This window comes from Gracilinanus agilis, chromosome 5 (genome assembly GCF_016433145.1).
Source record: "Gracilinanus agilis isolate LMUSP501 chromosome 5, AgileGrace, whole genome shotgun sequence".
Lineage (NCBI taxonomy): Eukaryota > Metazoa > Chordata > Mammalia > Didelphimorphia > Didelphidae > Gracilinanus > Gracilinanus agilis.
The window spans coordinates 71,561,677-71,586,330 of record NC_058134.1 but is presented as its reverse complement, the minus strand read 5'-3'; the positions used below and the strand labels follow the sequence as shown (position 1 = coordinate 71,586,330).

The 24,654-nt window shown below is 38.9% G+C and overlaps 1 long non-coding RNA gene across 1 annotated transcript in view; it reads right to left on the bottom strand.

Moving 5' to 3' along the window:
- LOC123250365 overlaps positions 1-24,654 on the bottom strand; it is a 162,512-nt gene that overhangs the window by 78,471 nt on the left and 59,387 nt on the right. The window contains exon 2 of the long non-coding RNA XR_006506398.1: positions 8,381-8,471. This is a non-coding gene — a long non-coding RNA (uncharacterized LOC123250365). The remainder of the gene's footprint in view (positions 1-8,380; positions 8,472-24,654) is intronic.

Below are 24,654 nucleotides of genomic sequence, written 5' to 3'. Positions count from 1 at the left end.
CTAACAATTGGTTGGTTTCCCTTTGAAAGTTAAGGAGAGGGGGAAGCTAGGTGGCTCAGTAGATTGATAGCCAGTCCTAGAGACAGGACATCTTGGGTTCAAATTTAGCTTCAAGACACTTCCTAACTGGGTGACCTTGGGCAAATCATTTAACCTTCATTGTCTAGCCCTTACCACTCTTCTACAGTGGAACCAATACACAGTATTGACTAAGATGGAAGGTAAGGGTTAAAAAAAAAGTTGGAGAGAATTTTATTAACTCAAAAAAAAATTCAGTTGAGCTATGGGTGGTCTGAAGGTCACTGCTTGGTCAACTGATCAGAGTACCAAACTCTTGATTCTCAGGCTATTACTACATGGCAGTAGGTATGTAGCAAAGCACGATGGGAACACAAAATTTGGCTTCACAGTCCAACTGAAATACAGGATTTTAGGGGGTAAGCTTGGAGAAGTAGTTTGTGATTCCTGGCACTGGGAAGGCTAACCTTTCATTGCTGGATTGACATTACATTAGTCTAGTCTCAGAGACTTGAAAGTAATGTGAGATGTATATACTGTGACATGCTCCATTTAGGTTGTTATATAGATAGGCCTAATAACATGGGAATACTCTTCTCTCTAAAATGGTAATTAAGTATATAACAAGACTAATTGAGATCGTCTAACCTTTCTTTGTAGTCTGAACATTTAAGTATAAAATATTATATGTTTGATATAATAAAAACACTCTAGAGAGAAGAGATCACTTGAAATCTCCTTTGTATGTTGTTAGCTTCCCAAGGTCTCCATAAACAATTTTCTGTAAGTCCCCAAATTTCCAGTTGAGATCCAGCAAAGCCAAGAGCAGCATGCAGAATTCCCAAACTGAAATTCTGGCAATTTTGAAATTAGCACTTGGAAAAGAGTAAAAAAAGAACTGAAATTGCTTCCTCTGGCACTAGAGTTTCTCTCCATGAACCATGAAATCAAAACATGGCAGTAGATGGAAGTATAAAGCAGCAAGTTAGACTGGGACACTGGGCTAAGCCATGACTCCCATTTATAAAGCAATTATGTTCCAAATGGTGCATTTCTCCTGGCTTGGAGTTCAAGATATATTATCCCCACCTAGAAACTGGGTTACAAGAGATTGTTAGGTTCATGGACCAGCCACCCTGCAAATACAAGACTTTCCCACTCTACTTCTATTATGATGTGTGTCTCCAAGCTCTTGGAGTTTTGAGTAAGGACCTGGATATTGGCTATCTCTGTCATCCATGCTCCAGAATGTCTAAGTTCATTGACTTCTCATTAGAGGGTTGGAAATTAAATTATATAAAGTCATCTACTAAGGCAAAGAGGGGGCTGTGCTCTGATGGTGGAAGGAATGTCCACATGGATGGAATCATCATGGATCCTGGAAATAATAAAATCAAATAAGTAGTTGAATTCTAAACCCTAACCAGTTACAACAATATTTCAAAACAAAAATGTTTGTTCTCCTTCAGTTTATCAAGGACATAGCATACCCTGTTTAACCCTTCCTTCCTGACTCCTGCTCCCACCAGGTGGGCTTCCTTCCCCACCCCCAAATTCAAAAACTTGGGACTTTACTAGCTCCAAATGACTGACAGAAACTCCAGCAGAATGAGGGTTCAGCAGTGTTTAGGAACCTTAACCCACCAACAGTTTCTTGAATGGTAACTGGCTTCAGGAGCAGAGACCATGAGGAGTAGGAATGACTCTAGTGGCAAGGGCAAGGTTTCAGAGGGAGGGCACTTTTCCCTGGATGAGGAGCGTGGAGAAAGACATAAGAGTAGTTGATTTAATGGAAGGGCCAGGCTGGTAAGACTCGGTGGGGAGAGAGAAAGAAATCCTCAGCAAAGAAGAAAAGGAATTCACGTGGCCACATTCACTGAAAAGGTGAGTTCCTGTCACATAAAGAGTATTCTGAAGTGCTGTCTAAATTAATAACTGTCTGTACTGAATGTCGTACTTCCTTGACATTTCCCTCAAAATGACCAATTTTTAGAGAGAGCAAGAATCCAATCCATTTCACAGTGTGGAGAAAGGAGGTTGAATGGCTGGCTGGAGACAGTATCCAGGCAGCTAAGTAGACTCAGGCTTGGCCATCTTAGCCAAATTCCTGAACCTTTCCAAGCTTCAGTTTTCAGGCCCTGAAGGGATTGTCCTAGTAGATATCTTGTGCAAGAGAATCTCTTATAGATCTGGGTGTGTATCCAGTCAAGTCAATACCTACTTTCTGGACTCCCAAAGTCCTCATTTGTTTGTCTCTACAAATACACTAGATGCTTTTAATCTAATGGTATTTCATTAGAAAGTAGGAATTACCCCTTGGGGATCATCTGCTGTCAAAGTACATTTATGAACACTAATATCTTTGAAGAATTGGAGTGAGAGATGAGGAGTTTAAAATATATAAATCTACTTCTAGTCTATGTATTTCGATGGCTGTTAGTAAATATTCCTAACTTTGACATTCACCTGGAGTCCATATTTGTATCCTAAGGGGGCCCATAATAAATATGGTTGCTAAGAGCAATACCAAGACAGAGACATTTTAAGGGAATTGATTCTTTGGACTCTCTCACTGCCTCTTGTCTGTGGTGATTAATTTCTTATCCCTTGGCCATACCATATACCCGGCATAACCTAAAAACGTGTCATATATTATTTAAAATTCATTTCCTGTGTGAAGCTTAAGCAGAGTTTGATCTCAAAATCCTAATCTTCCCCCTCAAAGGCTATTGTCCTAGTAAATCAATTACAAACATATTTGCAGGCACTTATGGAGATGCAAAAACTCCATGCATAAGAAACTTGTTGGTGTTATCAGTTAATCATTATTGGGTTCTTTCTCTTCATCATTATTGTTTATTTGTGTATATTGCAAGGTGCAACGAAAAGAGATATTCCCTTATAAGAATATAGCTCGTCTAGCCAAGAAGAGAGTCAAGAAGGAAAAAGCAGGTCCTTCGTCGATGTTTTTGGGGTTGCCCAAGGACTTTAAAATGGTCAGATACAGCACTTTCTCACCTGGAACCTAGCACTACTTTATAGACCAACAAGCAACGGTGCAGATCCCCAGTGGGCATCTAGCAGATAGCAATGACAGTAATCTCATCCTGGGCAGGAAGAGGCATAAATCATCATTTCGAGATCTAACAGAGAGCAATGTGATTAAAAACAAGCAATCTTCCGATGGCTTTCAACAGGAGCCTAACAATGTCCGCCAGCTTAATAACAGGGAAATAGCTATTTCATTTGTATCAAAAAAGAGGGTGAACATGGGCCAAGGCATCTATTTTTTACAGGGTCACATTCAGAAGAATAATACCACACCACGGAATCTAATGAGATAATATCAGTGCCTGGCACAGTAGCTGCTTAATTAAATGCTTTTCCTCTTTCTTCTTCCCTTTCGAAGTCAGAATCTGTGACTTACAGATGATTGGCAGTTAGTTGTACTAGGACTCTCATCCTTACCCTGGCCTTAAACTGAAGCTAACCTCTGCCCAGGTGACTGTGTGATCTTGGGAAAAGTCATTTCACCTTTCTTCTTCTTAACTGTCTAATTAAGAAAATGAGAAGGTTGAGCTAGATGCTCCATGAGGTCCCCTTCTAGCTCAAATGTTCAGATGTCTACACTACTTAACCTTTGAGTCTCAAGAACACTAAGGCCTGCAGAAGCATGGAGATCCTCAAAGAATGGCATTCAAACACCCAGTGTGCCATATGGGAAAAAAGAGAGGCCAGTAGGAGCAAGCAAGGAGATGGGCAACAATAAGTATGGAGAAATCCCCACTTTGCCATCCTGCCTTTTTTACAAACCACATCACAGAAGTGGTCAGGAAGTCAGATTTTAGATTCTTCTTCCAACCTTGGGAAAAAAATAAAACAACCCAAACCTCTTTTGTCCCATCTCCAAGGGACCACAGCATGAGTGGGCTGGGAAAGTTGCACATGGCACTCCCCAAACTGAACTATCACTTGGCTTCATAATTCTTGTGCACAGCTGCATTCAATTTTCTGTCCTTGGGGTTTTTAAAGGAACATTTCTTCTAAGGCCAGGATTCTCAAGTTTTATGGTTATACAACTCCCTCCCAGGGCCAAAGAATGCTCAAAAAGTCTTAAACCCAGCAAAAAAAGTTAACAAGAGTATCCAAATAAATGTGAACTCTAAAAGAAAAATCACCCAAATTCTTAGAACTATAGAGAATCACAGATCTAGGGTTGGAAAGGACCTCAGTAGCCATCTAGCTCAATATTCTCCCTCTACAGATGAGGAAATGGGCCCAGGGAGGTAGCTATTCAAATGTACTTTTACCCTCACTTCCAAAACTCCATGTCCTGATAGTCTACCAGTTATGGTGAAAACACAGGACTCAGAGGGTAAGAAAAAGGAGAGTCATCATCATATTCTTCATTATGTCTCTCACTCTACATCACTCAAGATTTCTGTCTTTCACTCTACACTGAATACTACTTTAAAGAAGATGAATAAGGGGCAGTGAGAGTTAGGCTTAAAGTTGGAAGGAAGGATATGGATTCAAAGTTGGCCTTAGATACTTCCTAGTGTGTGACCCTGGGCATATCACCTATCCCCAACTGCCTAGCCCTTACCAACCATTCTTCTAACTTAGAACCAATATTTAGTATCAGTTCCAAGACAGAAGATAAGGGCTTAAAAAATTTAATAATAAAAGATGAATAATTCTTAAGTATATGCTCAATGACAAGGAGGATTCTCCCCATCTACAAAGCTAAATGCTTCCTATTTATTGGCACTGGCAGAGTAAAAATATTTATATTTTTACTCTGAGTCAAACTTATGTCATCTATATTTGAGATGCTGCTTCCAAGAAAAAGAAAAATGAGTGTCAGGTTATGCTGGGATAAAGCAACACCTGATACAATCTAACATTTACCAATGTATTAGCTTCTAAAAGGAAAGAAATTCTGGTTAAGCTCATTCCAAAAGCCTGAGACCAGGACCAGAGCAGAGATGCCAACTACCCTCTCTCCTTCCTTTATTATGAAATACTTTTCTCTCTACAGCTGGAGTCATTTTAGAAGCAGCGTCAAGTGTCTTATCTGTCTTCTTCAAATGTTGACTGCATTTCACCTGCTCTACCAGATTTCAAGGGATGTTTGATCCTGGGATTAGCCTAAACTAAGCTGCCCCACAAACATCACTTTCCTATCTGGTCCCCCTTAAGTTTTCCAGATAAGTCCTTCCCTGTGGCACTCACATCCACGTGATCAAATAGACAAGGAGAGTTCGAAGGGGAGCCTGAGGTTTGTGACATGTTGGAGGTCTGGCCAGATCACAAGATAAACACAAAATCTTTGAGAACTGTGAAGCAATTTGCACAGATCCGTCCCAGGCAGAGGAAAGGAATCAGCAGCACATCCCAAAGTTAAGTGAAAAGCTACAGACTGCCCAAGGGGGGTGCATTTCTTGGAGGTGGCCAGAGGAACACTTAAGCCTACCTTTTCCATCCCCAGACATGATGAGTGACCAAGGAATGTAAGCTTTTCTCAGGGGGTGCATCTTGAGCAGAGCAGATCAGCGAGCTTCTGTTAACCACTTCCTCTCTTTTGAAACCCAGAAATCAAATTCCCCAGTTGCGAAGGCACTTTTGTATTGTACTGAACTCCAAGAGGGCAGATTGATCTGATGATCCCCCTCGTAAGCCTCTTGTGAGCCAGCTTCATTAGAGGTCCCTGGAGAGTCCTCACTGTACAGGCACCAGGGAGAATGGAAGTCAGGACCCTTCCATGAGGGCTGGCTCTTTACTTAGCCAGTTTGGCTTTTTGGAGCCAGATGGGATTGGTTGGCATCACTTTCTTCTTGGTATTCTCATAAGTGAGTATCAAATTGCCTCTGGCTGACTAATCAGACACTTCTTAGAGAAGAGTAGTGCCCTGATAAAATATAATACTAAAAAACCCTCCCAAGCCCTATACCACAAAGAGCCTTTACCAGGGCTTGGAAAACAAAGAAATCCTTGGATTTTGTGCCAGGTCTGTGAGAGAACACCAAATATTCTGACTGTTCTGCTTTACAGGAGGCTGAGGGCTTTACATAAAGAGTCAGAATAAGTCTCCTAGAAGCCTCCTTATAGCATATATAGCATTTTGCTCAATAAAAAGGGGGTGAAATTACTATAAAGACTTTGTGGAGTAGTGGAAAAAAAAATACCTCACTGTCTTGCTTGATCTTGAATGAGCTGTGTTTAGTCATGTGTGCAAAACATGAAGTTATTTCCAACTAACATATTTAAAATGGGGCAGTTTGGTGGCTTATGGATAGAGTCTGGCTGGGAAATGGGAGGTCTTGGGTTCAGATCTGACCTTTAGATACTTCTTAGCTGTGTGACCTTGGGCAAGTCACTTGACCCCCATTGCCTAGCCCTTACCACTCTTCTGTCTTGACTCCAAGATGGAAGGTAAGAGTTTAAAAAAGAAAAAAAAAAAGATAAGAGCAGGGGGCTGTAGCACTAATGATTGAAGCTTGGATCTTTTAATAAAAATATGCCTTAATACTATAAAACTCAAGGGAATTCACCGTGCAAATCTGTAATGCCCACAGCCAAATTGCCTTTGCTCCACAACTAAGCTCTAATGTGTTTCTGGAAAAGGATCGATTTCAGCTGCTTGATTTGCCTCAGGCCGGTACATACAGGTGGCCTCACTGAGACTAGCACCATGTCCAGGCTCTCTAACAGCCTGTACTATACCTGGCTCTGCCTGTGCCCGCTCCCTGGGTATCTCTACCAAGAACAGATGCAAAAAGCATGTGAATTCAAGGTAAAATATATGTGCAGTCAAACCTGAGCCTCACAGGGATCTCCTTTAAGATATTCTCTCCAGGAATATATCTTGTGTAAAGGCAGGAACTGTTATCATAATCTGCTTTCAATGGTATGTGCACAAGCAATTCAACATAAACTTGGCAAGCGTGCCTCTAATAATCTGGCCTATGCCTACCACCTCAAAATAATCTCCACGTGAGACTGTAGTCCTTGAAAATGAAGCCAGTTGGGGGCAGCTGGGTGGCTCAGTGGATTGATAGTCAGGCCCAGAGACTGGAGGTCCTGGGTTCAAATCCAGCCTCAGACACTTCCCAGCTGTGTGTCCCTGGGCAAGTCACTTAATCCCATTGCCTAGCCCTTACCACTCTTCTGCCTTAGAACCAACACCCAGTATTGATTCTAAAACTGAAGGTAAGGGTTTAATTAAAAAAAAAAAAAAAAGAAATAAAAAGAAAATGAAGCCAGTGGTGATGATGGCATTTTCTTCTCAATCATACTGAAAAGATTTGCCCTGAGGTTAGTCTACACAGGAAGATTTTATGACCCAATTATGGCGCATAAATGGGGTGAGGGGTGGTATAGGTAAAGGAGAATGTCCTAATTATCTGGTTCTAACAGAGTGGGGTGAATAGGACAATTTAGACCCAGAACAGTTCCAAGGTGGAGACTCATAGAACTTTCTTGGGGATTCCAAGTCATTCCAAGCATATTCTTTGAAAGTTGATTTAATTGAGATTCCCCAGGATTTTGGATAATAGACCCAATAATCCACGATGGGGATTTCCTTGTTTGACCTTAATCTACTGCCTTAGAAATGCCTTTAAAGCTCTGGGATCTGGAAGATACAAATACATCCAAACCCATAACTTAGCTAATAGCTGGAAAAAGGTCCATTTCATAGGGACCACAGCTCCAGAGACTGCCCCTGCCCACCTTTTACATATGTGGAGACCAAAGTCTAAAGAGGTTGAGTCATTTTCCCAAAGTCACAGATAGCATAAGTGTTAAGGGCAGGAATTAAGTTAAACCCTGATCTCCTTTCCCCTGGACCAAGGTGCAACTGGAGAAAATGACATCAGGGAACAACATAGGGCCATAACAGGATTCTCTCAGGTGTCCATCCCAAATGACCAACCAACTCTCTGCCTTAAGATGATAAGGATAGAAGTAGCTTAGCCTACTTCTACTTCAAGAGGACTTGACTAGGAATCATCTGACTAGCAAGTCATCCTCCTATCATCTGGGTGTCTGTGAAGGAGCAAGTCACTCAACCTATCTAAATCTCCTTTCTCTAACAGAATAAGAAGTAACACCTCCACCTACACTTATCTATCTCACAGGGTTGCAGTTAAGAAAAGCATGGAAGCCTGATAGAAATGTCAACTACCTTTGTATTTTACCTTTTATCTCTTCACTGTCCAGGTTCCAGGGCACTGAAACCTTTCAGAAATAGTTATCCATAGTTCACAAGGCAACTTAATAGTTTATCCCAACGTAGATAAGGTAAGTCAAGTATTAGCCACAGCCTTTTTTACCACAATGGTCCTTTGCTCTCACTTACCTCAGTCTTTGAAGTTTAAATGGTGGTTTCACGTGTGAAGCTGCACACCATAGCTCTCCAAGTTCTGGAGGTAATCCACCTAAATCCTCCTCTAAAGAAAGAAGAAGAGAGAAAAAATAAGTTACTATTTTGCAAACTGGGAAACAATTCAGCAAATGATGACAGCTTTGTAGATTTTCCAAGTAGACCAGGATCTTTGCAGAGATTAATTTTCTACCCCTGGAGCACTTTTCTCTTTAAATTATTCATCTACTGTTGGTAGTGAAATTGAAGGTTAGCGGTTTGTCTCAAATTTAAAAAAAAAAAAAAGACAACAGCCTATTAAAAATGACTCCCTAAAAGGATGGCTTTTCCCTTTCACCTAAAGTCAGTTAATTACTAAACTCTATAACAATATGCCCCAGGAATCTTTGTTGTTTCCTTCCCCCTGCATTCCCTGTGTTCTCCATTCTCCCACGATATGTATATTGTAGTTATAAGCCTTTTAGATGTAGATGAGAGCTATGTTATATAAATACAGTCATTCACAAACATAAATTCATATCCTAGAGGAGTAGGTAGAGGCTGTGGAGAGGGTAGGATATAAAACCTGGAAAATACTTTGGAATAGCAGAGAAGGTAAGGAATACTTTTACCTTTACCTAGGAAAGACTTAATGAAACTGGCAGATTGAGAAAAGTGGACTGAGAAAGATGGCCAGAACAAATTTGTTCAAAATAATCTATGTGTAGGTAATAAAGGTAGATTGAATAATCTATGAGTTACTTATAGAACACCATTTTGACCTGAACTCATAGGTGAGGACTGAGAAAGATAAGAGAGGCAGAGAGAATGAGATAAGGAAAAGAAAAGAAAAAACATTTTTTTTAATTAAAAGAAAAGGGGAGAGAGAGAGAGAGAGAGAGAGAGAGAGAGAGAGAGAGAGAGAGTCAATCCAGTTGATCTGTGAATGGAGAAAAGTGAAACCAAGAAAAAAGATATTCATTAATCTGTTGTTTTGAGTCCCTAGATTTTTTTCATATTGTGTAATAAAATATGTCCTTGTACAGTGAATAGGCTGTTGGACTCGGAGTCAGGAAAATGAGCTCAAATCCTATCTCTGAAATTTAATAATTGTTAGACTCTGGGAAAGTCATTTAAATTGTCAGCCTCATGAGGGGCAGCTGGGTAGCTCAGTGGATTGAGAGTCAGGCCTAGAGACGGGAGGTCCTAGGTTCAAATCCGGCCTCAGACACTTCCCAGCTGTGTGACCCTGGGCAAGTCACTTGATCCCCATTGCCCACTCTTCCACCTAAGAGCCAATACACAGAAGTTAAGGGTTTTAAAAAAAATTGTCAGTCTCAGTTTCCTCAACTATAAAAGAGTGATGATAATAGTACCTACCTCATGGGGTTGTAAGATATTCTATGTAAAATGCCTCAAACATTATAACAAATATTATAATTATTATTGCTACTACTACTACTAATGTTACTACTCAAAAAAAGGCTAAAGAAGGAGCAGCTAGGTAGCACAGGGATAGAGCATCAGGCCTGAAGTCAGGAAGACCTGGGTTAAAATCTGGCCTCAGATACTTCCTAGTTGTGTGACCTGGGGTAAGTCACTTTACCCCCATTGCTTACCTTTTACTATTCTTCTGTCTTAGAATTGATATTATGACAACAGGTAATGGATTTCTTTAAATGTTGGGGAAGCATATGAATTTTTGTTAATGTCCAATGGAAAACAGAAGGACAAGGTCAAAGTCTAATTCTAAAGAGAAGACCTCTTTGATTTTTTGAGTAGTTGGCAGTGGACATAAAAAATGAATTTCCAGAACCTTCTATTTCAGTTTCCAGGATAGTTCCTGGATATTTCCATCATAACCCCTTGCTAACCCCTAAGAGTAAGCACTTATTTACTATAAATAGCTTCTTTTCACTTGTTTTCTATTTTGGGAAACCATATAAGATGCCTCATACAAAAATAAAAGGAAACCCTCACTGGTCTGGCACATAGTATAGGTGCTTGATAAATGCTTGTTGTATTAAGAGTTCTAAAATAGCTAGTTCTATGGACAAAGGCAAACATGAAAATTAGTCCCTCATAACATGTCTATACTTAGCTTCCAAAGCTTTTCCTTTATAGTTTTGAAGTAGGGTGCGATCCATCTTCAAAAGCAGATGCTATTGTTCAATCATTTTTCAGTTATGTCCAACTCTTCATGACCTCATTTAGGGTTTTCATAACAAAGATATTGGAGTAGTTTGCCATTCCTTCTCCAGATCATTTTACAGGTGATGAAAGAGAGACCAACAAGCTTAAGTGACTTGCCCAGAGTCACACATCTAGGAAGCATCTGAAGTCAGATTTGAATTCAGGAAGAAGGATCTTCTTGACTCCAGACTGAGCACTCTATCCAATGGACCAAAGCTACTAACCAACAAGGATGCTAGTGGGGAGAGAGAAGACAAGATGCTTCCTCCCTTCCTTTCTAAAAGTTGGCCAGGAGGGACCTTCTTTTGAGATTCACATTAACTAAAAAGCACTACTGTATTCAATTCAACCACCTAGCAATATCTGAATAACAAGCCAATGATGGTCAAGTCCTCACGAGCACATGGAGCATCTCCATGTAGACCGGAACATATGCCGGTCCTGTTTCTAGATTGATCTTGTTTTTTGTCTAATTACCAAATGAAGAAGAATCTTTTGCCTGGCTGCTGAGCCAGAACAAAGAATGGTACTAAGAGGTCAATGGCTTTTCCTTTTTCCTGACTGGCTCCACTAGAGAGAAGTATTAAGTGTCTGAGGTCACTGGGCTCACTTCCACGTGACCTGTGAGTGTATGATCCTGGAGTTGCTTCTACTTGTTGTGTTTTTCTGGCTCATAGGTGGAAGGAATATCAGATGAAGTTCTGAAAAAGAACAATCCACTAGAGACCTGAGATGAATTTGATGCCCTAAACTTCACACGGCAAGCCCTATGAGGAGCAAAGTCCTGAGGGACCAGCTTAACCCAACCTAAAAGGAGATAAAAGGCAACCAAGAGGGAAAAGAAGCAACTGGTCCATTCCCGATGCCATATTTGTAAATGTACTTGGTGGCGCAAAGGCTATGTAAAAAATTGCTTGAAGTTTGAGCCCACTCTCCCTAGGTGGATTAGTATAGAAAAGAGCAGACCTCTGGACTTTGAGGAAAAGGTACTTCTGTTCCTGCTATATGTTTTTCAGTAACTACCCCTTTGAAAAGGCTAATTGATGTTAACTGGGTAAATGATACAGGGGCACCAATCACAATGAGATACTGATGATAGAAAGGAAAGGCTAATGGTAACTGGAAAGTAATATCTGGGAAAACACACTGGACTGGAGGCTTGAGACAATGGAATTAGAGTAAAATATCCCCAATTCCTCAAGGATACCCCTAGAACTAGGAGGCAGAGATGTAGTCAGGCTTGTTCTCATTAATGAGAGTGGGTTAAGAGTTCATAAAAGCTTAGTAAAAGTTATATATGCCTTTGCTGTGTGACTTTGGGTGAGTCACTTAACCCCATTGCCTAGTGTTTCTCATTCTGCCTTGGAACCAATACACAGTATTGATTCTCAGAAAGAAGGGAAGGATTTAAAAAAAAAAAAAAGATGCATCTTTGGAGATAAAAGGTATATACAGACAACAAAACTATTAGTTTTTAAATTGATTTTCTTTTTATTTAATGGTAAAACAGAAACACTTTTTTTCCTTTGGCATAAATCTGCCCAGGGCTCTATGGTATAATTTTTTTCCCCCTTTAAGATACTTGTAGTATAAAGTATAACCTGCCTAATTAATCCTTTGCTAAAATAAATGAAACAAAATAAACAATGGAAAAAGTACATAGCTGATACTACATTTCCTTTTTTCTTCTTTTTTTCTCTGAACAATCATGGAATTAAAAGTTTTTAATCTGTAACCCCTGAGGACTTTAGCAAAATTAGCCAGGTGAATTCACTGCCCCAAAATGGCTCCCTACTTGGGGATCTAGACCCTCCTCACAAAGTGTAATGGGCAAATACAGCCTTAGTCCTAAGGAAAATCAAGGGATAGAAAGTATTTTTATGATGTTTAAGTAAATGTGGAGTTTTCAAATGGTGGACACCAAAGGGATTGCAAAGGCAATAATATGATAGAGTAGAAAGAGAGATGGAATGAAAGTCAGAGGACCTGGGTTTGAATCTTGGTTCTATCTCTTACTACCTATATATAGGCAAGCCACTCTCTGGGCCTCAGGATTGGGACTAGATGATCTCTAAGGTCTTGTTGCCAGATTTAAATTCATGATTCTATGACTTCAAAGCAAAGTTTTTCTGAACAAAACTCAGAAGAATGAACAAAAGTTAATAATAATCTGATCTTGGGCAGAGAGAAAATTTTAATAATGACATTCCCTATTCAAAAGTTGAAGTTGTAGATATACCTGGGAGAGGAAGGAAGGGCAGAGAGATTTAAGGAGCCAAAAATTATGTTCCTGCCCATTGTAGGATTCCTGACTCTCATCCAAACTTACTTTTCCTCCTCCAATCCTACAGATTCCTAGCACATCTAGCAAGCAGTTGAACTCATATTTTGAAATGTTAACGGTTGCTAATGACAAAGCTTTATTGTGGAATATTATTACATTTTAAGCGTAATCTTTGGATAAAAGAAAGCCATTAACTCAAGGAAGGATCTGAAAAACAATCATTTCAGGAGCCCTAGGTGATAGAGGAATGGTACTTCTTTAAAGAGAGAGAGAAAGAGAGAGAGAGAGAAAGAGCAACCTTTTAGTGTGATTGAACACAACATGTTGTGGTCTATGACAACAGCTGGTTCTGCCCACAGTGAGGTCAATCTGAACAAGTGGGCCCCAAATAGGTAATATCATGGAGAGTGTTTCCAACTCTACTTTGTGGTCTTATGATCTCAAAGAACAACCCCAGAGGAAGCTGACTTTACTCTGAGTTACTTCTGTTGGCAAATCTAGTGACAACCTTTCAAAGACAGAAAGAAGTTAATACAAAAAAGGTTAATGGAAAATGTAGTTCCTTTATTCAGTTCTTCTAGGGCTTGCTTGACCTTTTAGATGAACTCCTAGGCTAGGAAAAGGCATCAGCATACTTCATAGCAATCACCTGTCCCCAGAAAAAAGAAGGGAAATAAACTTTTTTTGTGAGAAGGGAAGAGAAGGAAAGATGGAGTGGAACTGTCAGAAGAATTCTGTTTAGCAGGAAACATTTATAAAGGTACCTGAGGTAGAAATGTAGTGCTTATGTAATTAAATATATCACATTAATATACCTGCAAGAGGTTTTATAAACTATTTGCCATCTACCACCAAAGAGTCAACCTGTGTGATCAGGAAACCAATTGGACTTGATTTCCAGGTAACCCACTCTCTACTCTGACTAGTATCCTAGAAGGTGAAAATTCTTTCTTCTCAGAAAATCCCTGGAAGAAAGTGTCCCCACAATCCAAACAAGTATTTTAATTTCTAATATCCTTTAATCTGCATCTGCATTGTGTGGCTTGCACAGGAATAGTTTCTTTTGAAACGTTTCCTAATTACTCTGATCCCCAGAGTTGGGACTCGACACCTCTACTTGCTATCCTATCTCTCTGCTACATTTCACATATGTAGGTCATCTCTCCCCAGTTCAATGGCAAATTTCTAGTATGAAAAGAATATGTCTTTTGTGCTCCTAAAGGTCCAGGACAATGCTAAACACACCACAAGTAGCTATAACAACCCCTTGTGGATAGGAGTAGAATTTGTAGCCTTGGAACTTCAAGGGTTCTAAGATTTCTTTCAAGCCTCTGGAAAGAACATGTGTTTAAACCAGCAATCCTACTACTGGGTATATGTTCCAAGGTGCCAACAACGGAAAGGAGGGTAGTATTTATAATTTGTACTCTCTCTGTCTCTCTCTCTCTCTGTCTGTCTCTCTCTCTCTCTCATACAGATATAACACTATATAACATATAACATATTTATAACAAAATATTCAGAGCACTCTTTGTAGACACAATAAAAACAATAGCTAGTATTTATACAGAGTGTCCCCAAAGTCGGTGCAGTTTTAAGCTTTAATAACCTAATTCAGCTTTAATAGTTTAAAACTGCACATAAACTATTAAGCTTAAAACTACTCTAAGACTTTTGGGACATTCTAAAAAGTGCTTTAAGTTTGCAAAGCTCTTTACAAATGGTATGTCCCAGAGCAGCTAGGTGACTCACTGGGTAGAATGCTAGGTCTGGAGATGGGAGGTCCTGAGGTCAAATTTGGCCTCAGACATTTCCTAGCTGTGTGACAATGGGCAAGTCACTTAACCCCAATTGCCTAGCCCTGACTGTTCTTCTGCCTTGAAACTTTATTGATTCAAATCCAGATGGTAAGAATTCATCAAAAAACAAGCAAAGAACAAATGCTATGTTCCTGTAAGGTAAATGGTTTTATTGCCTCCATTTTATAGACTGAGAGAGGATCAATGATTTGCCTAAGATCACACTGGTAGTAAATGATGATTGAGAGAGGATCCAACCCCAGGTATTCCTGATTCCAAGTCTAGCAAGATCCATCTGCCGGGTGCAACCAATTGCCTGAGAATTGGAGACAAAATTGGCTATCCACCGAATGGGGAACTGCTGACCAAATTCTGGCATGTGAACGTAATAGAGGATTACTGCATCAGAAGAAATCAAGAAGTAGGAATTCAGAAAACTATGGGATATAGAATAGAGGAAGTGATACAGAATGGCAGAAACAAACGGTACCTAATGACTAGAGTAAACAGTAACAACATTAAAAAGGCAATCAAACTAATGAATATACTTAGCTACAGTTCCTGACACATAGTATAGTAGGCACTTAATAAATGCTTACTGATTGATTGATAAATGGTAATGGGCAATCTCGATCCTAGAGAATGATGAGAAACAACATATACCTTCTTCCTCTCAGCAGAGGAGGGGACTATGGATGTGGAATGGGACATACAAGGTCAGGTACAGCTTCTCTTTTAGTGTGTTTTAAGTGTGTTTCTTTGTTACAAGGACCAGTTCAAGATGGGTATGGGAGGAAACAATTGTGGCGTAATAAAAATGTTAACCAACAATAAAACTTTGAAAAGAATCCTTGAGACACTTCTTAAGTCCTATACAAAGCAGCAACTCATTCTCCCAGTGTTGGCTTTTGGAGATTGGCAAGCCACCAAATGCAGGAGGATGTTTTGAGACAAAATAGCAGCTGACACAGATGACACATGAAGTTGATACATCTAAAATAAGCATCAAAGTCCTCATTGGATAAAGCCAGAAACTCCACCAACACACACTCCTCAACCCTTGTGTTTGTATCCCCTACAGAGGTACCTGATTCATTAATACATTCAATGCTCTGGTCATTTGGAATTCACACATTTCCTCCAGCCAGGTATAGACATGATTAGACCGTCTTCTCTCACTCTGTCTCTCTATGGTTTATCAACACTGCTCAGAGAAGGTACCTTTTTTGAGGGGTGACTGCTTAGGGAGTTAGAGAGAATAAACAAATTCCCTTTATCAAGGAGAATGAAGCTCTCTTTCCCACAGTCAAAAGATTGGTCTAGATCTGTTTTGTTTGTCCTGTGTATATGTATAAACGAGTCCTTGAGGTCCTGGCTACTTATCTTTCCCTTGTCTGAACTATCAAGCTTAGTCTATGTCACACTCTATCATTTATCTCTATCTTGTCTCCCACTTAAGTTACTCAATCATTTATCTCTATCTTGCCTCCAAACTTTAAGCTTCCTGAAGGCAAGGACAGTGTGTCTTAGATCTCTTTCACACTGCTGGCACATAGGGGGCACAGAAAAAAAAAAAACCAAAAAAACAAATTGTTGATACATAAGTAAGATGAAAGAAAAATAATGAGGAAAACTAAGGAATGAGAGACCACAAATTCTCGTGCATACCTGAATTAAGCGGGACAAGGCAACTACAAAGGTGTCTGCTTAATTGCTCCCTGTTTTGGGCATGAAATTTTCTAGATCTATGTCCAAGCCCACATGTAAACACCAGCCCCATTTGAAAATGGGCTTCCCTTTCTGCCTCAGAGAAAGCTTTCAAACTCCTCAGTGGTAGCAATCAATGATGGCGTTTAACATGCAGTCATGGAGTCTGAGCAATGTCTCAATGTTGTCATATGAAAGAAAGAGGAAAGAATATCCCAGTCAAGAAAATCAGGAACAAAATTGGCTGTCACATCAGAAGTAAACAATTTTTTTTTTCTCCACAGTATGAGGGGAGAAGGGAGAAGAAAAAACTGACAGGAAGAATACCTGAAGGGAGGACCAAGCATATGCCAAAACAAACACCAGCCCCAGCAAGCTGGGTTGTCTCAAGCACATAGAAGCAAATGCCAATTCAGTCATCCAAATATGGGCATCTCAGGAAGGGGCAATTGATAGATCAGGACAGTTCCCACAAAAACTAAAGAAAGTGAGCATGTTTTAAGAAAAGAATTGAATCTGAGTCTCCAAGTCTAACAACAAAGAATCAAATGATTAGTCCAAGTTGGAAACCAGTTGCCAGTTTAACATATGCATGCACATATACAAAGTATATATGAAGAAATGACAAGGTTCAACTTTCTTTTTTTTCAGAGTTGGCAATGACCCATAATATCTGTATTTCCAAATCAGGAATGTATAAAAATATAGTACTGAATTTCTAATGTCTGATGTTGACAATGCCACTATTTATGTTCTGAAATAAACATTCACGTTACTTGTTGACCGCCCCGGCACATTTTATACACATGAAAAAAAAATCCCTCATCTGGAGAGATTAAGCCAGACACGTTCACAAAATCCTGACTCTTGTAAACTGACTGAATTTCAGTCTGTCTTGACCGTGGGTCTAACACCTGTCAGCTGTAAAAGTGCAACGAGCTTCTACAAGATTCTTGCTGGCCAGACAAGAGTATGGGAAAGGATTGTTTCATTTTAGGCAGAGATTTTAGAAAAAAATCCATTTCCCCTCCAAACTTTCTCAAGCTTTAACAAACCACAGGGCTGGTGTCCAACATGTGTGAAGAGGACACTGGTACTTTTAATAACAATAGAGATTTGTTTGAGAAAAACAAGTCTCCTGGAGCCTGGAAATGGAGAGGTTGCAACACATCTGCAGCAAACTCACTAGTAAGAATTTATTTTTTCTCCAAGTTCTAAGAACTGCCCTAATTCTCCTTCCATTCCAAGTATCACCACCAGGGCAACAGCCCAGCTTTGACTGATCTCTCTAGCCCCAAAGGTATCAGTGACTTTGTCTAAATAATTCCATGTGTATCCACAGGCCAGGAAAGCTCTCAGGGAAGCCAGTTAGCCATCCCTGCTCTAAACTTCCTCTTTAAAAAAAAAAAAAGGAATGTGAGGTACTCTAAGAATAATGGATCCTACTTAAGATGAAGTGAACAATAAAGGCTCAAATAAATTGGGATGGAACCAGATATTCTAAAAGAAAACTCATTTTGGACAACTCAAATCGCACCTCCCCGGGCTGCCGCTGCCTTCCCCTGAGATTATTTCCATCCTGCTTTATGTAAATCTTATATGTACCAAGTTAGGTTCATATTTGTACCCCTCATTAGCATGTGAATTATGGCAGGTCAGGTTTTTGTCTTTCTTTGGATATCTTGTACCTAGCACTGTGTCTGGCACATGACAGTCACCTTATAAATGCTTGACTCAGTTGACTGACTGAGGACATGCAGATTTCTGCATTGTTTTTTAAAAGGTCAGAACCATCATGATGACAGGATTACCTCATGAACAGGGTTTACAAACTACTTCTCCAGCTTCCTCTATTAATTCCTACCTCCAATTTTTTTCTCTCTTTCTCCCTTTTCCTTTCTACCTCTCCTCCCTCCCCTCTCCACCACAAACACACAAACAAACACAATCACACAAACACACACACACACACAATTTCCAAATGGCTCACGGGCAGCAAGAAAAGATTCTTTAGTAATTTAAAAATTTATACCTGAGTGGTTAGAAAATGATGTGAACCCTCCACTATCAAAAATAGACTTGAGCATGCAGTTCAGTCCTTTTACTTATCCTAGGAATGTATTTGTGGATTACACAAGGATAGGGGGGGTGTAGCAAGAAGCCAAATGCGCAGACTTTATTATGCTATATACAACGACCCCTCCATAAAACAGCTGAACTCCCTTTTTTTATAACAGGGGTGTTGTGAGTAGCATTTGTTAAAGTATTCGATATAAGACGCCCACAGAAAAGCCCTCATACCACAATAATGAAGCAAGGCCAGATACTCTTATGTACCTCTCCAAAGGTCAAGTACATTAAACTTTCTCAAACTTAAACTTTCAGATGAAGAAACAATTGAACTATGCAAACTGTGATCATTAATGTGAGCACCCCCAGAATTCCAACTACGAAAAGAAAAAAAAAAAAAAAAAAAAAAAAAAAAAGGTCGTACCACTTACCAAATGAATTCTTTATTTAAACTAGATCCAGGCAAGGGCATGTAGTCCAGTAAAGATGCTTCAGTCAGAAGGCACTTCTCCTCCTTGAGTGTCTGTTTCCTCATCTGTGCCTACTAGCCTAGCCTCCTAATGTCCCTTCCAGCTCTACATTTATAATCCTATGACAATGAAAAAGTTTTAGCGCCATATTGGTCTGGCAGCGATATGATACAGTCAAAAGAATACTGGTTTGGGAGTTGGGAAACCTGGTTTTGGATGTGGTTCTGACACTAACCACCAGGGTGGGGGTACTCTGGGGTGAGGCATTTCATTTCTTTGTGATTTAGTTCATTAATCTGAAAAATGAGAGGGCTAGACTAGACGAATAGATCTGAAACTGCTTAACAATCTGGCTGCCAGAAAGGAAATGAAGGGAATCTTGGGGGAAAGTAACTATGCCATATTAGATTTTATGATAGAGGAGAGGAAATCTGGGAATAGTCAGGAATATAGTCAAGATTTGGAGAGAGAGCAGATTTCAAAGGGTTTAGGAAAAGGACAAATAGGATTCTCCGGACTGAAATTCTACAGGGTAAAAACCAGCCCAGGAGATATAGGAAGCTTAAGAACAAAACTGTGAAGTCTCAAAGAGTAAATAAGTTCACTGAAGAATGAAAGTTAAAGATTTTTTTTAAAGAATGATAAAGTACAGAAGATAAGTTATATAAAGGTTCACTGTCCTGAACCTGATTATCAGAGTAATCAGAGAAGGCTTCATTAGAGAAGCTGAGGTTTAAGCTGAGTCCTGAAGAGCTTTTTTAAAAGTTCACAAATGACAGGCCAATAATCTGACCTTGATCTGTATATAAATTCTGGAAGGGTATTATTAAAGAGCAGCTGCAAAAGAAGGTACTGATCGGAAAAAGCCAGCTATTGTGGCTTCATCAGGAAACATGTCAAACTAGCCTGATTACCAGCAACTTTTTGTCATAAGAAAAAACTGGAAATGAACATCTATAGGGGAATGGCTAAACAAATTTTGGCATATGAATATAAAATTACTCCTCTGTTAGAAATGATGATATGAAAAACAAATAAACAAACAAACAAAAAAGAAATGATGATATGGATGGTTTCAGATAAACTAGGGAAGACTTGTATTAACTGATTCAGAGTAAAGTGAGCAGAACCAAAACAATTCATACAATAACAACATTGTAAAGAAAAACAACTCCAAAAGACCTGGGAACTCAGATCAATGCAATTACCAATCAGATGCTGAAAGTATGAGTGATGGACCTCAATCTGCAAAATGGCATACTTTTTTAGACGTAGACCATGTGGAAATTAGTTCTACTTGAATATGTTGTATATTTGTTATAAAGGCTTTTTATTTTCTAATGAAGGTAAAGTAGAGAAGAGATAGCTGAGCTAAAAAGGGCAAGAGAAAAGGATGGGGAAACCAAGCCAAAAAAAAAGTGGGGGGGGGGCAGGGGATAGGCACTGAGGCATCTTAAAAAAATTTTTTAAACATTGATAAAAAAAGAATAGAAAGCCAGGAAGAGGATCAGACAAGCATGAAAAGTTTTATCTTACTATATATTTAATTTTTTAAAAAGCAAGTTTACAGTTTCATGTACAATTCATGTACAATCCTCTTTTTCTGTTCTATTATGTATATAAAAATGTCTATTCTCTTTCAGGATGAAAATTAAAATAAAAAAACAAACTCATTCCATTTCCCTTTTTAACAATCTGATAGATTCAGATATGTTGAGGAAGTTTGTCTCAATTTAAGCAAAGAATCTGAAAAAATTACTTTATATTATTTTGTAGAAGTGATGAAAAGATATGGCCTAGATTATTTAGAGGAATTTGAAACTGGTTCAATGGCTGGATTCAAAGAGTGGTAATACATGATTCTAAAGGAATTTGGAAGCAACATCAAGGGTAGGATGAAATAATGAACATCTTCAAAGTCAAAAAGACCCAAATTCAAGTCCCACCCTGGATATGTACTGGGGCTGAGTGACACCAAAGAAGCTAGAGAACTTACTTAACCTCTTAATTCCTAAGGAAACCATCTAAGACTAAGTTACTGAAAAGGTACTATTCTAGATTGGTAAAAGTCCTCCTGATACCAGTGAATTCACAGATACAACCAAAAGTCAAATTAAAATTTAAAATTGGAAGGTCTTTGGTGGAGTGGGCCAGGGATCTATGACTAGTTCTATACTGAATAACATCTTTATCAATGACTTATATAAAAGCAGAGATAACATACTTGTCAATTTTGTAGATGTGGAATGACAATCAGAATCCAGAAAGATCATGATAGCCCAGGTCATTGGCCTAAAGTCTAATGAGATGACATTTAATAGGGAGAAGCAGAAAGTTCTATACTATGATACAAAAAAAAAAAATAATTCCACAAATAAATTTGGGAAGCTCTGACTAGAAAGCAGTTCCTCTGGGGAAAAAAAAGTTCTATGAGTGTCAGCAAAAGCCCACATTTAGGGAATATGATAACTGTTGATGTTATTTTGCCTTATCCCAGACCAAAGGGATGGTGGTATTGTTGCACTTCACTCTGAGAAGCCAAAATTGGAAATGATGTGTCTGGTTTGGGGTGCCAGATTTTATGAAGCAAATATTTTATTAAATGCTTTCTTTGTGCCAGGAATACAAAGAAAGGCAAAAGGCAACCCCTTTTGTATTCTAAACGAGAGATAGACTGAAAATAACTATGTACAAAGAAGATGTACAGGGATGCCTCATTTTATCATGCTTCATAGACATTGAATTTTTAACAAATTAAAGGTTTGTGAAACTCTTGTGTCCAGCAAATTTATCGGTACCATTTTTCTAATAGTAATAGTATGTGCTCATATCATGTCTCTGTCACATTTTGATAATTCTTGCTATATGCTTTTATTGTGTCTGTAATAGTGATTGGTGATCTTTGATGTTCCTATTATAAAAGTAGTAGGGTGCCACATACTAGGTCCATATAAAACAGTGAACTTAATCAATTAATGTTGTGTTCTGACTGCTCCACTGATAACCCATTCTCCAGTCTCTCTCCTTCTTTTTCTAGTCTCTTTTTTTCCCTGAGACACAACAATATTGAAATTAGGCAAATTAGTAGCCCTACAATGGCATCTAAGTGCTCAAGTAAAAGGGAAGAGTCAATCAATGAGGCAAACTTCATCATTGTTTTATTTTAAGAAATTGCCCCAATGTTGACTTTAAGTGATCACTCTATTATGAATAGTAATAATATGGAAATAAGTTTTGAACAATGATACATGTAAAACCCAGTAGAATTGCTTGTTAGCTCCAGGAGGGGGGGAGGGAAGAGGGGAGGCAAAGAACATTAAGTCATGTAACCATGGAAAAATATTCTAAATTAATTAATTAAATTTATTTATTTATTTAAAAAAGAAAAAGAAAATCAATTGCCTCAGCTACTCCAACCTTCAGCAGCCACTATCCTGATCAGTCAGTAGTCATCAATATCGAAGCCAAATCCTCCACCAGCAAAAAAAGGTTACAACTCACTGGAGGGTCAGATGATGGATAGTATTTATTAGCAATAAAGCATTTTTAATTAAGGTATATACATTGTTTTCTATATAATATTATTACACACTCAACCAACTACAATATAGTGTAAATAACATTTATATGCACTGGGAAACCAAGAAATCCACGTGATGTGATTTTATTGTGGTATTTCCTTTATTGCAAGTAGTCTGGAACTAAATCCACAATATCTCCAAGAGATGCCCGTATACAGGGTAAACTGAGGATAGTGTCAGAGGGAAGGCACTAAGGTTAAGGAGAATTGGGAAGCGTTTCTTGCAGAAGACGAGATGTTAGCTGAGACCTGAAGGAAGCCTAGGAAGTTAGGCAGTAAAAGATGAGAAGGGAGAGATTTCTAGGCATGGGGAATAGCCAGTGAAAATGACCAAAGTTGGGAGGCTATTAATAAGCTAGTGAATGAGTGTCCAGAGAAAAGCAATAGGATGGATCTTGAGATAATGTCAAGAGATTGGTTAAAAGAAATTGAAATGTTTAGCTTGAGAAGAAAAAAAAGGGTGGGGGAAAAGAGAAATATGTGATAGTTGTGTTTAAGCATCTGATAGGCTGTCACAGTGGAAAAGGAATTAGATCTGCTCTACTTAGAACCAGAAAACAGAATTAAGAGCAGTGAGCAGAAGAGCAGAGAAGCAAATTTTAGTTTGATAAACAATTTAGCAGTCTGGCAATGAGTGCCATCTAAGGGGAGCAACGGGCTGCAGGGATTACCCATTCACAGGAAGACTTGAAGCAAAAGTGACAAAACCACTTGTCAAGGATGGTCGGGACAGATGATCCCAATGGTCCCTTACTGAGATGCACTAATTGGTAAGGACATTTCCAAATTAGGACATCTTTGAAAGTGGGCAGCTAGGTAGCCAGGACCAGAGACGGGAGGTCCTAGGATCAAATCTGGTCTCAGACACTTCCTAGCTGTGTGGCCCTGGGCAAGTCACTTAACCCCCATTGCCTTGCCCTTACTGCTCTTCTGCCTTGGAACTAAAATACACAGGCTTGATTCCAAGGTAGAAGGATTTTAATTAAATTAAATTTTTTAAAAAGCACATCTGTGATCAAACTTCCAGATATGTGTGTATGTGTGTATTTGCATGCTGTCTCCAACGTTAGATTGCAAGCTTCTTGAAGGCAAGAATTGTCATTTGACTCTTCTTGTATCCCTAGCACTTAACTCAGCTTCCGGCACATAGCAGATGCTTAATGGATGTTTATTGAGTGACTGATTGATTGATTTAGGTTGCTTTCCTCCATTAGAATGTGAACTCTTTGACAAGGACAGTTTTCTATTTGTATCTTCGATCCTTATTATACTGCTTTGCACATAGTAAGTACTTCATAAATGATTCATTCATACAACGGCAGAGTTTAATTTATTCACAGTGTGAATTACCATTAATCTATGTGCCTTTTTCTATGCCCAAGTGACTAACGAAATGCCCTATGAGAAGAGAAAGGCTAAAAGTGTATTAATTTGTCTGGCAGAAGATATTAAGGAGGTTCGCATAGCATGGAAACATTTCATGTTGCTAGCAATTTCTTTTAGTGGCTATAGCATTGTTGATGAGCCTTTCTTGTGTCATTCATACTAAGAAAAGGCTTTCTGTGACATTCACTTTACAGTTGATTCCAGGAAATAGACTTCCAGCATATCTAATAAAAGCTTCAAAGCTTTGTGAAATATTTTATATCAACAGTGCTTTGAAGATTCCCTTCATTTAACCCTTGAAAAAAACAACAAACAAATAAAAGAGTACAAAAAGATTATGGAGTCTCCCCGTTCTCTACTATATTTATATAACAAAAGAGCAACAAAGGGCAGAGGTGGAGGAAAAGGGAACTCAAAATTAGGAGTTCTCCAATTTAGTTTTCATATTCAAGTCTTCTAAATCAACAGTGTTTACATAACATATTTCACATCAAAGCTCCATTAGTGGTTTACAGATTAGTGACTAATTCTATGATTTCCATTTAAAGGAAGCACCTCAAGCATTTTATTAAGCTATACCTAGAAATATACCACCACCACCCCTACACACACACACACACACACACACACACACACACACACACACACACACACACACGAAACTAGCATTAAAATGTGGATTCCTATAACTTAGAATTGGATATACTTTAGGCAAATATAGTAACTTAAACAAGTCTTAAAAACACATCTGCTAACTAAGACAAAACTCATGGCCAGTTCTC